The 14,843-nt window shown below is 42.9% G+C and overlaps 1 protein-coding gene across 13 annotated transcripts in view; it reads left to right on the plus strand.

The window, feature by feature from the left end:
• Nucleotides 1-14,843, plus strand: part of Iqck (IQ motif containing K) — a 117,647-nt gene that overhangs the window by 2,392 nt on the left and 100,412 nt on the right. The window lies entirely within an intron of this gene.

The raw sequence follows: 14,843 nt of genomic DNA on the forward strand, positions 1-14,843 counted from the left end.
TTCTTACACCTAGAAGCATAGGTTTGTACAGTAAGCCTGTAGGAAGTATGTTCAGCTTCTCAGAGAAAGTATGATGCTGGGTGTATAATGTACATCTTTAAGCCTGGCACGTGAGGAGCCGACGCTGGAAGACCCAGAGTTTGAGGCCATCCTGGGCTACATAGACTCTCTCCAAAGAGGCAAGAAAAAGGGCAGGGAGAAAAAAAAAGTGTATATGCTTTCTGGTAATTTTATCCCTGAAGTTATTACACTCTATTAGGAAAAAACTATTAAAAAATTATCACAGCCAGTAGGCCTGACAGAAACTCAATTTCATGAAAGCAAGGCATAGCATCAGTAAGTGTCTAACTTAACTCCTTTCTCCTCCCTGGTTCATGCTGCTGCTGTGTGTGTACCTGCCTGCCTATCCGATAACTTATTTATAGATGTTCTTCATGATGAAGGACATTTTAGCAACGACCAAAGCCTTTGTATCCTCAACATTGTTTGTATCAGTATTAATAATAAACTTCCTTCCAGTCCTTCTAATTAAATCGTAGAGTGGTTTGCGATGTTAATGGTTTTAAACATTAGAGGCTCCTTGTTTCCTAGTTTCACACTGCTGTGATTACTGCTATCAATCTCCTCTTGCTGTCCTTGGCTCATCAATTAATCACTCTCCAGCTCAGGAGCCCTGATGTTGTTAGAAAGTAGGTCCTTCATCCACTGATCAGATCCCAGCATGGGTCAACTCTGAATGAATTCTTCTTCCTCTAGCAGACCAACTGAGCAAGCCAGGGAAAATGACATCAACCAGCTCTGGGGTCTGCTCATCAATCAATGTTCATCAACATCTTCTCTCACCTCCCACATCTACTGGTCCGAGTTTCAGCCCAAATAAATAGTCCTGCCACTTAGCACAGGACACATTTACTGAGAAGATGCCCGCAGTTGGGAGTGGGCAAGAAATCCAACTTCTTTATACCAACACACATTTAACACATATCTTTAACCTCTCAGTACTTGGAAGGTGATCTGTGTAAGTCTGAGGCCATCCTGGTCTACAGAGCAAGCCCCAAGCCAGCCAGGCCAACATAGTTAGACCCTGTCTGCAAACAAAAAACACCAACACGCACTCGATCCATAAACACAGGAAGGCATGTCTTGCTACTCATGGCCCAGTGCTCTCTCTGGGCTTTGGTCTTGTTATTCTCAGGACTCAGTCTATCACTTCCTCCTCTCCATGTTGCCATATTTCACATCTCTGCTAGCTTTTCTCTTCACACACCCTGATCTGTGATCACAGGAGACAGCCCGATTTTGAGTCCATCTTCCACCTTTTCTTTGTTCGTTAAGTCAGGCTTCTTGAAGGTACACAGTACCTCTTTCACACCACTTCCATACCCACTGCCTTTTCAACCCAGAGTAGAGTAGCCTCCACCCTACTTCCCTAGGTGATAGTTCCCCTGTCTCAGTCACAAGTATCTACTGATGCTGGAAACTTCCATATTGGGTCACACATGACTCAGTATTAAACACCACTGGCTTAACCTTCCACCTCAGGGAATGCACCACTTTTTATTCAGATAGATACCCAGTCCATAAGTACAGTTTATCTTAACTGCCTCCATTGCCATGAACCCTAAATTCATTCAGCACCCCTTGAATGCTATATAAAATGATATCCATTCCTACCATGTTCCTGCATGACCTTCACTTGGACCTGACTGGAACAATGAGGGATTGAAGAAAAGACAGAGGTAGGACATTCTGGGCTCTCTGCTGCAGAAACCTTAGCTTCCAGAAGCTCAGCATGTTTATAAAGTTGAACACAGAGGAGAGGTTCTTACAGATAAACAAGGAGCCAAAGTCTATGGTATAGAGCCAAATCAAGAAGAGGTTTAACAGTCTCAGTAGGAGCACTCCCTGTAGGGAGACAGTCTTCAAGCTGTGAACATCTAGTGGAAGAATGACGCATTATCAACAACCACGCTGAGCACAGGGGAAGAATCTGCCATTTCCCTCCAATCTTCCCTCGTAGGGAGAAGGCTTTGTCATTTACTCCCTGGGTCTGAGGATCTGGTATTCTGCCTGCATAAATAGCACACACTCCTACATGACTTTGTTCACTCTGGGCTTCCTCTGCTGTCAGCCCCAGTTGTTCTTAGACTAAGGTTCATTCTGTACACATATAACATTAAGTTCCTCTAATCAGTGAATCTGAGTTAAACTCTTGGGTAATAGAAACATTATAAGCTTCATGAACAGCACACCCAATTTTCTTAAGCACTTACAGTAACAGGTCAGAGAAAACAGGCAATTTTCTTAAAGCACTTAAAATTTTAATTGAGTAGCTTGGGGGTAGACTACTTACTTGCTTAGAATTTAAAAGATCAGGTCTGATGCCTAGCATGAAGGAAAGAAAAAAAAAATCAGTGAATGAAAATGTGGGAAGCCCACCTAATTCATGGCCCTAAAGAATTCATGGGCCATGATGGCACACACCTGTAATGGGAGCACTTGGGAGGCAGAGACAGAGCTTTATGAGTTCTAGACCAACCTGTCTGTAAAGTGAGTTCAAGGCTAGTCAGGCATACAGTGAGACCCTACTCCAAAAAACATCATCATCAACAACAACAAACAAAATTCAGTTCAATTCGTGGGGATGAGGAAATGGCTTAATAAAGTTTTTGCAGTGCAAGCATGAGAAAAGCCTAGATTAGGTTTGATTCCCCAGCTCCCATGATAGGAAATTGGATATAGGAGGATCTCTGGAGGTCGATGGCCAGAAAACCTAGCACAATTAGTACATTCCAGGTTCAGCAAAGACCCTGTCTCACTAAATAAACAATTGAGGAGGACACTTGACACCTCTGAATTCCAAACACACGCACATGCATGTATGCACTCACACCCACAGCTTGCACATATGTGTATACAAGTGTGTGTGTGTGTGTGTGTGTGTGTGTGTGTGTGTCCTTTTGAGTCCCTAGTGCCTTTGGAGGCCAGAAAGAGTGTCAGATTCCCTGGAACTGGAGTTGAAGACAGTTGTGAGGTGCCACGTGGGTGCTGGGAACAGAACCCAGGGCCTCTGCAAAGAATAGCCAGTACTTTTAACCACTAAGCTGAATCTCCAGCCCCGAATTCACTTTCTCTATGTTACTTAAATTCTCTTGTGCCTTTCAGTTTACCAGCACCAGCCCGAGATCTATGTAGATTGTCCCACACAGTGAAATTGATGATTCTTAAACATACCAGATTTTTTTAAATATTGAGATTTACATACGTGAATACACATATGTGTTGATCTACCTCACCTCCCACATCTGTACCCTTCCTGACCACTTTGCCCTCCTAACTGCATGTATTGTGATTTTAAATCCACTGAGTCCACTTCGTAGTACCAGTGTGTACATGGAGTTAGGACCATCCACTGCAACATGGGCAGCCTCCCAGGGACTACACACGGAAAAAAACAAAAAACAAAAAACAAAAAACAAAAAACCCTCACTCTTCCTCCCCCAGTAGCCATCAGTTGCTTATAGCTGCTCAGCTAGGAGTGTGACTGTGTGAGTCCCTCCCCAATCCTTGCTCAAAGTTTGACTGGCTTGATCTTATGTAGGTCTTGTGAATGCAGTCACAGCCACTGAGGGTTCATGTCCAGAAAGTACTGTTTAGCGTAATTCTCCACTACCTCTGGCTCTTATAGTCCGCAGTGAGCCCAGAGCCATTGGAGAGGGCGTCATATAGCTGTCCCACTTAGGACCCAGAAAATTACAATCTCTTATTATCTGAAGGTTGGCCGATTGTGAGTCTCCATATTAATTGCCATCGGCGGGGCGGGGGGGGGGGCTGAGAGCTACACTAATCTGTGGGTATAAAGATAATATTAGGGGCAATTTTAGTTAACAATAATTTCTCTCCTATGGCCTATGACCTACCCAGCCAAAGGGTTCTTGGTCCAGTTAACAGTATCAGAGAGAGTTCTGTATTGTAGAGTGGGCCTTAAACCAACCAGAATGAAATCAGCCTCTTCCAGGCAGTGGTGTGACTTATTGCACCAGTGGGCATCTCTTGCCAGCCCAGTCGTTGCAGCTCACAGGCTTCACAGGAGACTCCCAAGATGCCAGATTTCTTAAACATCATAGAGACTTCGGGTAGTCAACACATCAGTGTCCTGAAGCTGAGGTATTTTCCCATACCTGGACATAATCATCTCAGCTGTTTATCTTTTGTGGTCAAAAAGAGGAGTTTATGTCATGTCTCTCAAACCTAGATGAAAGATTTTATTGAAAATTATAATGGAAAGAAAATGCACATAAAAGCCCATTTTAAGTAAGGGTACGATAATTATACCAATAGAGAAACAGTCTCACTATTAGACATATATATTATTGAAAACTTTTCTTGTGTGTTTGTATGGTATGGATGTGTATGTCTGTGTGCACATATGTATGTGGATGCACATTGGTGTGTGAGGACTGGGGGTGGCATAATGCACATGTATGTGCATGTCTTTATTGGCCATAGTTGACCTCAGGCGGCTTCCTCCATCATTCTTATCCTTATGTATTGAGGCAGGAGCCTGTGCTCCCTGTTTCTGCTAATCTCACCAGCCAACTCGCTCCACTTGCTAGATCCCTGGTCTCTACATACAATGAGCTGGACCTACAAGCAGACTACACAGCCACCCATCTTTTACATGGATTCTGGGAATCCACACTCCAGTCCCCACTCCTGTATGGCAAGTGAAACACCCACTGAGCCATCTCTCTAGGTCCCATTGGAAACCTAATGTATGGAAATTTAGCAGTTTTTTCTTTGACAGAACAATTCCACATTTAAGAATTAATTCTACAAATATACCTCCTGAGTAATGACATTTATAAATATTCTTTTTGCGGGATTGTTAGTAAGAAGGAAATATTGGGGAGCTGGAGAGATGGTTCAGTAGTTAAGAGCACTGACTGCTCTTCCAAAGGTCCTGAGTTCAATTCCCAGCAACCACATGGTGGCTCACAACCATCTGTAATGGGATCCGATGCCCTCTTCTGGTGTGTCTGAAGACAGCTACGGTGTCCTCATATAAATATAATAAATAATTTTTTTTTAAAGAAGGAAATATTGGTAACAAGCCAAATTCTCAGAGGCATGTACTTGCTAAATACATGTGGCATATCTTTTTGGAGGGCTCAATATTCAACACCTGGGATGGCTTCCGGCACAAAATGAGCTACACTAGTAGGTGTGGGTTAATGAATGAGTTTAAAGGGAACTTCTGTTTTATCTACCCATCATGTGGTCAGCAATTATTATTTGGTGGCTGTTCCAGAAATAAACCCAATTACTTCCCTCACCAAACTTACAGACTGTTAGAAAAGGTAGTCCTTGGGGGAGGGATATGAAGGAACAAAGTGTGGTGTACGTATACAAAGATGTCATGATGAACCCCATGGCTCTGAGCTAGCCTAGGAGTTTAATTTGGGGGATGTGAAATGACTTAGTGAGCAGGACACTTGCTGCCAAGATTGATGACCTAAGTTCAATGCCTGAGACCCAGGTGGTGGAAAGAGGAAACCAACTCCCATAAGTTGTCCTTTGACCTCCACAAACACATGCTTGAAACTCATACACATACATGCACACAGACACAAATAAGTAAATATAAAATAAGATGATCGTAAACTTACAAAATTCAAAGGTGAGACTGGAGAGCAGGCAATGAAAGCAGGTCCGCACAGGCCTGAGGACCTGAGTTCATAACTCTGTATGGACTATCAACATGATGCTGGGCATGGTGACTTCTGTAACCATAACACTTCTGAGAGATTGAGGCATAGACAGGAGAACCCCTGAAAGCTCACAGCCTGAGCCTGGTGTATGCTGCAGGAAAATAAAATAAGAGCTCCTGTCTCAAACAAGATGGAAGTCGAGGACTGACATTCAAGGTTGTCCTTTGACCTCTGTGTGTGCACCATGGCATGTGTCCATGCATTCATGCATACATAACATATACACAGGATTATATATGTGTGTGTACGTATATATTCAAATAAAGGAAACCAGTGTGCATTATAAAGTCATAAATATGTATATAATAAATTTGTTGAGAGGATTTGGTTGGATCTGAGTTTAGTGGGATCAGATGTGATTTCTAAGACTTCTGTATTACTTGAGATTTTCTCAAGTGTATATTTTGTATCTGGACAAAGGTGTAAATGTGTATTTCAAACCCAAATAAACAGATTTTACGTGATCTCAATAGTTCTCAAAACAGAGAAGAAAGGGAGTCTACAGAGCTACCTACCTGGCTTATAACACAGTCCCCAAGATTCTCACACCTAATGCCACATTCCTCTATTATTCAAACGTGGGTACAGGTGTTTCTGTGAATACTCCAGATGTGAAGCTCATCATCAGTTGGCTTTAGAGTAAAGGAGGGTTATAATAGGTGAGTTTGACCTATCAAGTCAGTCCTTGTCAGAAGTCAGTTTTAAGGAGAAGCCTTGAATCTCTTTTAAGCACTGAAGTATCAGCAAGGCCCTAGAGTCATCTCTAGGAGCTGACAGCCAACACTTAGGATAACAGGGTCTTCAGACCTACAACTATAAGAAACTGAGTTCTGTTAATAACTAGGGAACTTCAAAAAGAATCTTAACTCTCAGTTAAGAGCATGGCAGCCACTGATCCTTTGCTTTCTGCATGAGGAATGCAGACTTCTGACTCAAGGGAATTGTGAAATAATACATTTGTGTTGCTTTAATTTTTTTGAGAAAGGGTCTCACTATGTAGCCCAGGCTGGCCTCCAACTCCCTTTTTTAAATTAATTTTTAAAAATTTTAGGGGCTGGGGATTTAGCTCAGTGGTAGAGCGCTTGCCTAGGAAGCGCAAGGCCCTGGGTTCGGTCCCCAGCTCCGAAAAAAAGAACCAAAAAAAAAAATTTTGTAAGTATCATTGTTTTGTCTGTATATATGTCTACCTATTTTGTAAACTTGTGTGCCTGATGCCCACTGAGGCCAGAAAGGGGTGTGAGAACTCGAGTTACAGATGGTCATTATTTACCACTCTAGAGACCATGGCACCTGGGAGAATAGAGTCAATAAAAGAGGGGACTAAGTCTCATGCAATGGCCAGCTTTATTCAAAGCATCAGACAGTTTATACTATGAGGGTTAACAGGAGTCATATGAGTGAAGTATACAAGGCGAGCCATAGATGATAGACAAGCCACATTCAGCAGAAACATCTTTTTCCATAGAGGCGTATAAACAAATAACAACAGTCAGTTTTTTTTTCAGTTACTACTGTACTTTATTGTGTTCAACCAAATCACCATGGTACAAAAATAGCAAGCTGCCATAATAAAAAATAAGGCTCCTCTATCCAGCACCAGATAGCATCATTTTACTTTCAAGCCTAGAAATTGCACACTTGTATATAAACCAACCGAAGATGAGGATTGAGAGTTCATCTTGGTGGATTTTTCCTTTGATGAATATGAAGTGTCCTTCCTTATCTTTTTTGATGACTTTTAATTGAAAATTGATTTTATTTGATATTAGAATGGCTACTCCAGCTTGCTTCTTCTGACCATTTGCTTGGAAAGTTGTTTTCCAGCCTTTCACTCTGAGGTAGTGTCTGTCTTTGTCTCTGAGGTGTGTTTCCTGTAGGCAGCAGAATGCAGGGTCCTCATTGCGTATCCAGTTTGTTAATCTATGTCTTTTTATTGGGGAGTTGAGGCCATTGATGTTGAGAGATATTAAGGAATAGTGATTATTGCTTCCTGTTATATTCATATTTGGATGTGAGGTTATGTTTGTGTCCTTTTGTTCTCTTTTTGTTGCCAAGACAATTAGTTTCTTGCTTTTTCTAGGGTGTAGCTTGCCACCTTATGTTGGGCTTTACCATTTATTATCCTTTGTAGCGCTGGATTTGCAGAAAGATATTGTGTAAATTTGGTTTTGTCATGGAATATCTTGGTTTCTCCATCTATGTTAATTGAGAGTTTTGCAGGATACAGTAACCTGGGCTGGCATTTGTGTTCTCTTAGGGTCTATATGACATCTGTCCAGGATCTTCTGGCCTTCATAGTTTCTGGCGAAAAGTCTGGTGTGATTCTGATAGGTCTGCCTTTATATGTTACTTGACCTTTTTCCCTTACTGCTTTTAATATTCTTTCTTTATTTTGTGCGTTTGGTGTTTTGACAATTATGTGATGGGAGGTGTTTCTTTTCTAGTCCAATCTATTTGGAGTTCTGTAGGCTTCTTGTATGCCTATGGGTATCTCTTTTTTTAGGTTAGGGAAGTTTTCTTCTATGATTTTGTTGAAGATATTTACTTGTCCTTTGAGCTGGGAGTCTTCACTCTCTTCTATACCTATTATCCTTAGGTTTGATCTTCTCATTGAATCCTGGATTTCCTGTATGTTTTGGACCAGTAGCTTTTTCTGCTTTACATTATCTTTGACAGTTGAGTCAATGATTTCTATGGAATCTTCTGCTCCCGAGATTCTCTCTTCCATCTCTTGTATTCTGTTGGTGAAGCTTGTATCTACAGCTCCTTGTCTTTTCTTTTGATATTCTATGTCCAGGGTTGTTTCCATGTGTTCTTTCTTGATTGCTTCTATTTCCATTTTTAATTCCTTCAACTGTTTGATTGTGTTTTCCTGGAATTCTTTCAGGGATTTTTGCGATTCCTCTCTGTAGGCTTCTACTTGTTCTCTAAGGGAGTTCTTTATGTCTTTCTTGAAGTCCTCCAGTATCATGATCAAATATGATTTTGAAACTAGTTCTTGCTTTTCTGGTGTGTTTGGATATTCCGTGTTTGCTTTGGTGGGATAATTGGGCTCTGATGATGCCATGTAGTCTTGGTTTCTGTTGCTTGGGTTCCTGCGCTTGCCTCTCGCCATCAGATTATCTCTAGTGTTACTTTGTTCTGCTATTTCTGACCCTGGCTAGTCTGTCCTATAATCCTGTGTGTCAGGAGTGCTGTAGACCTGTTTTCCTGTTTTCTTTCAGCCAGTTATGGGGTCAGAGTGTTCTGCTTTCGGGCGTGTAGTTTTTCCTCTCTACAGGTCTTCAACTGTTCCTGTGGGCCTGTGTCTTGAGTTCACCAGGCAGGTTTCTTGCAGGGGAAAAGTTGGTCCTACCTGTGGTTCCAGGCTCAAGTTTGCTCGTGGGGTGCTGCCTAAGTCCTCTCCGCAGCGGCAGCAACAGGGAAGATCGGCGCCGCTCTTTCCGGGAGCCTCCGTGCACCAGGGTTCCAGATGACGTTTGGTGTTTTCCTCTGGCGTCTGGATGTGCACAGAGTGCAGTCTCTTCTGGTTTCCCAGGCGTGTCTGCCTCTCTGAAGGTTTAGCTCTCCCTCCCACGGGATTTGGGTGCAGAGAACTGTTTATCCGGTCTGTTTCCTTCAGGTTCCGGCGGTGTCTCAGGCGCAGGGGTCCTGCCGCTCCTGGGCCCTCCCCTACGGGAGCCCAGAGGCCTTATACAGTTGCCTCTTGGGCCAGGGATGTGGGCAGGGGTGGGCAGTGTTGGTGGTCTCCTCCGCTCTGCAGCCTCAGAAGTGCCCACCTGATCAGGTGGTGAGGTCTCTCTCCCACGGGGTTTGGGAGCAGAGAGCTGTTGCGGGCCGGGCACAGTCAGTTATAATAAGTAATGTGAAGTAAACTCACTCCTATCTGCTAAACCTGAGAGGGGCATAGACATAATTCATAATTCAAGAACAATTTATGAAGAAACTGAGGTCACAAGATTCTTGTCCTGATTTCTTGGAGTTTTCTCATAAGCACTCAGAAATCTTACATGACTCCATTCTTAGATGAGACTCCATTCAACAGCTATGAGCATGTTCCAAGTTGAACTTTCAAAAGCATCCAACACTCTTAACCACTAAGTCATCTTTCTAGCCTCTGGCCTCCAGCTCTTGATCCTTAACTCCAGTTGCAGGTGTGTGCCACTGTGCCTAACTAGGTTCTGTATTGTTTGGAGCCCCTAAATGTGTGGTATAGTAGTGTCCCTTTATCTGAGTTTTCACTATCTGATTTTGTTTTATATTAGCCATTGATAGGTGTAGTCCAAAATTATTTAATGAACAACTCCAGAAATAAATAAAGGTTTAGATAATGTGTCCCGATAAAGATGTGTCCTGCTTTGCTGTAACTGCTGTTAGTTTCTTCCTATTTCTAAATTATGAGGTCAACCTTCAAAGAGGCATTAGGAATAGGAAAAAGTATAATGTATGAAGTATTTGGTGCTCTCTGGATTTAGGCACCTTAAGAACATGCCGGAGCACATATTTACGTGGAAAAGGAAGGGTACACTAGTGAACTTTCTGTCTAGTAATATCTGAGGTGATGGTCTTACAAAAAGAAAGGATTTCTTTTGCCTCATCATTTTGAAAGTTTTAAATAATGATGCATTGGCCATCATATTGTTTATTTTTCTGTTTCTGTGATAGAATACCGACTCAAACCGACTTAGAGGAGAAAGGGGTTTATTTGGGCTTATGGTTCCAGAAGGCTAGAGTCCGTAGTGATGGCAGAGAAGGCATGCTGGCAGAAACAGGGAGTAGAGAAATCATTTTTTATTTATCAAGGGCGGGAACAGAAAGTTGAGCAAGGTTATGAACTTTCAAAGCCTGCCCCTTCCTCCAGCAAGGCCGCACTTCCTAAAGTTTCCATAGACTTCCCAAACAGCACCAACAACCGGGAGCTAGGAGTTCAGATACGTGAACCTGTCAGGGATGGTTCTCATTCAAATCCCAAGAGTCATGATGCTTAGGCCCGTAGCACAGAACATCATGGTGGGAGCACATAGGAAAAGCAAAACTATTCTCCTCATGATTGGAAAGGGGCTCAGTGGTAGAGAGAGCACTTGCCTACCAAGTGAGAGTCTTGGGGTTCCATGCCTAGTACCCAACCCCAGACAAACAAACAAACAAACAACAACAAAACAACAGAGTAAGGGACCTAAATATTCCCAAGCTTTAAGAGGTCTTACCTCCTAAAGATTTCATCTCCTCCCAGTGGTACACATGGGGACTGCTCCAACCAATTAACATTTCTGTAGCAGTTATTAGGAATCAAAATGACTCATGATTGGGCCAAGCACTGTTGCCAATTGATGGCCTGAATTTGATCTCTGAGACTCGTATGGTACAAGGAGAGAGCGGACTCCAGCAAGTTGTCCTTTGACCTCCACATTGGCAGGCACTGTGACATGTATGTCTCCTATGCACTGGGGTACCTGTCTCCCCAGCTGATACTTAGGTGCTTTATAAAAAGTTGGGAAATTGTCTACTATCTGACAAGCTGTTTGAACACATGATCCCCAATTAATGGTGCTGTCGGAGAAGCTTAAGAGATGTGACTTTGTTGAAGGAAGTATGGACTTGAGGTTTCAGAGCCCCATACCATTTATAATATGTTCTCTCTGCTCAGTTCTTGAAGTTCAGGATGTGGGGTTTCAGCTTCTTCATCTGCTATTCCAGCTGCTGTACCACCATGCCATGGCATAATCTTAGCCCACTGGAACTATAAGGCAAATAAACCCCTCCTACTACAAGTTGCCTTGGTCATGGTGTTTTAACCACAGTGATAAAAACTAATGAATGCAGTCATTCGGTCAGAACCACCTTGCCTAAAACGAAGTTTATCTCATTGCTGCAATATAAGCTTGCGATTGTCTTGAAAACATTGCTTTTGCCATAGGTTCTGTTGTTGTTTTTCTTCAGTCCTTCTGGGAAGCAACTGTTGTAGCCAAGCAGCATCTCTGTCCTTTCCTCGGCTGTGGTTGTCACTAACTGCCCTATAGGATTCGAGTGGAATGTTCTACAAGTCTATTTCTGTTCCATGTGTGCTATCTTATTTTTATTTCTGGAAAAAGACACCATGACCAAGACAATTTATAAAAGAAAGCATTTAATTGGGGGCCTTATTTACAGTGTCGGAGGGTGAATCTGTGACCATCATGATGGGGAGCCTGGCAGCAGGCATGGCACTGGAGCGGTAGCTGAGAGCGTATTCTACACACAAATCGGACTCAGAGAGATTGGGCCTGGTGTGAGATTTAGAAATCAAAGCCTATCCCATGATACGCCTTCTCCAGCAAGTCCAACCTTCCCAGTTTTAATAACTGCGACTAAGCATTCAAAAATACAAGCTTATGCAGGTATGCCCCCACAGTCTTATGTCAACTTGACACACAAACTAGCTATCCAAAAGGAAGTATATTTAATTGAGAAAATGCCTCCATAAGATTCAACTGTAAGACATTTTCTTAGTAATTAATAAGGGAAGGCCCAGCTCATTGTACATGATGCCATCCTGGGTTCTATAAGAAAGCAGACTGAACCAGCCACGGGGAGCAAGCCAGTAAGCAGCACTCCTCCATGGCCTCTGCATCAGCTTCTGCTTCCAGATTCCTGTCCTGTTTGAGTTCTTGTCCTGACTTCCTTCAATGATGAACAGTGATATGGAAGTGTAAGCCAAATAAACCCTTTCTTCCCCAACTTCTTTTTGCTCATGGTGACAAGTTGTGCCAGGATTGTGAGGTATCGCTGTGGCAGTCCTGACCATGTTTGGGGGAGGATTGTGCAAGGCCTTTTGAAACTCGGGGTCAGAAAAGCCATTGAGTAATGAGCTCTCATTAGGATATTCTGCGCGAGCTTCAAAGATACGAATGCTGAGAGTACTGCAGGCTTGGCTTGTAACGTTTTAGAGGGAACTTAAAAGACTCTTTCAGGGACATTTGCTATTTTGATTTAAAATTCTGCTGTTCTGGTTAACTGGGGCTAAAGAATTGCTGTGATTAACACGATACCAGAATCACTAAAGCAAAACCTTTGCTTTGCTTTGCTTGTTGGCTGGAGCTGAGGATTGAATGGAGATTGGGACCAACATCACTGAAGTGAAATCTTCTAGGAAATGTTTCCTGAGAGCACAAAGAAGCTGTGCTCCAGAGGCGAGCAAGGTTGTACCTCATACTGGCTGCTGAACTTGGTAGTGTGAGAGTCACACAGCTGGTACTGGTTGTGAAGGTATCATGCAGAGTAGCCGAGGCTTGGGCACTACCAGAGCTAGGAGAGGCCATTGGTGAAGGTGCAGCCTCAGTGGCGGTTGAAGGTCCAGGACTGAAGGGGTCATGCAAAGAAGTGGAGACTTTGCACCATGAGGAGAGCCTTTGGCAGGCTATTGGTGAAAGTGCAGCACCAGTGATAGCAGAAGACCCCAGTGCTTCGGAGATGCCAGTAGCAGAGAATGACCAGTGCGATCAGCAGTAGTGGGGGAATGGAGCCAGCTGGGGCCTAGAACACAAGCTGTATGTACTGCAAAGGGCAGAGCTAGAAAAGTCACTCAAGCTCCTTGGAAGAACCCAGAAGATTGTGGGTAGATCCCAGATGATAGAACATTAAGCTATTTACACTGTTTGAGTTTGGTTTTGCTTGGTTCAGATTGTGAATGTATAAAAGTAGCTTTATTCTTCTGAAGAAATTGTCATCCCCAAGGTTTAACACCTTAGTCTGCTAACCTAGGGCTAGTCCTGGAAGTTCCTAAGCTTCCATACAATCTAATCTAGGCCTAGAATGTTTTTTAGCTTCTGAGACTTGCTGATGAATAAGTTCACCTCTTCTTAGTTCTTTCTGAGCTCTAGCTGACTGGTCAACTCAGCTCTCAGCTGTCCTGGGTCAAATTCCTCTCTGAGATGACTGATTCAATCTGGCTTTTCTCTTGTCCTCTGAATTGCTCTGCTTGGCCTCAAACTAAGTCTAGCAATATTTTCTAATCTTCTGGATCCTCCTCATTCCCTTGCTCATTCTGTCTTTACCTGTGTCTAGCATGTTCTCTCTTCAGTCTCTCTCTCTGTAAAACTCCCCCTCCCCGGTAAAACTGCCTCCTCCTCCCTCTCAGCTGCTCCACTCTCCCTCTCAACTCTACTGTGCTGCTCTCCATGAGCTCTACGGTATTCCTGTTCTATACTGTCTCCCTCCTGTGCTGTCTGTCTCTCCCTTGAGTAGCTTTCCTTGTCCTTCTCTCCTTGTGAGAGTTGGGCTTATCCTAGTCTGTCAAATCTTTCTCTGATCACTTTTTCTGCCACTCAATTAGACATTTCTTTCAAACACGGGTGCTTCTTTCACAAACTAACTTTACCTTCCTTGTATGGGGTTACATGTGAGTACTAAGGACGTGCCTATATTCCAGCCAGAGGGATTAAGCATGTGTGCTAAGGGTTAAGCTATGCCCTAACTAGAAACAGGTTCGAATATCCTGGAACATGACTGTGCCCTGGTGCTTACCACTTGAAGAAAGTATTTAATTTAATTTTGATTTTTACAAGAGCTAAAAATTGAAATTTTAAAAGATTTTGATTTTTAGAGATTGGATGTTTTAAAGGGAATGAAATTTTTATGTATTTGAGTTCATAAAGACCGTGGTTCTTTATAAAAGATAACTTTTAAAGGGATTTTGGGAATGAATAAGAAAAATAAGTTGTGACTTAATAGTGATATGTTTGTGTGTCAAGTTGACAAGGGTTCAGTTGTGCTGACTAGTCTCATGTCAACTAGACACACAAACTAGAGTTATTTCAAAGGAGGGAATCTCATCTGAGAAAGATGTCTCCCTAAGATCGTGCTGTAAGGCATTTTCTTAATTAGTGGTTGATGGGGGAGAGCCCAGCCCACTGTGGGTGGTGCCATCCCTGGGCTGGTGGTCCTGGGATAAGAGCCAGGCTGTATAACAAAGCAAGCTGAACAAAGCCATGGGGGACAAGTCACTAAGTAACACACCTCTGACTGCTACCTCCAGGTCTGCCCTGATTTGAGTTCCTGTCTTGACTTCCTTCAGTGATGAGCAGTGATATGGAA

The sequence above is a fragment of the Rattus norvegicus genome, chromosome 1 (genome assembly GCF_021556685.1).
Source record: "Rattus norvegicus strain SHRSP/BbbUtx chromosome 1, alternate assembly SHRSP_T2T, whole genome shotgun sequence".
Lineage (NCBI taxonomy): Eukaryota > Metazoa > Chordata > Mammalia > Rodentia > Muridae > Rattus > Rattus norvegicus.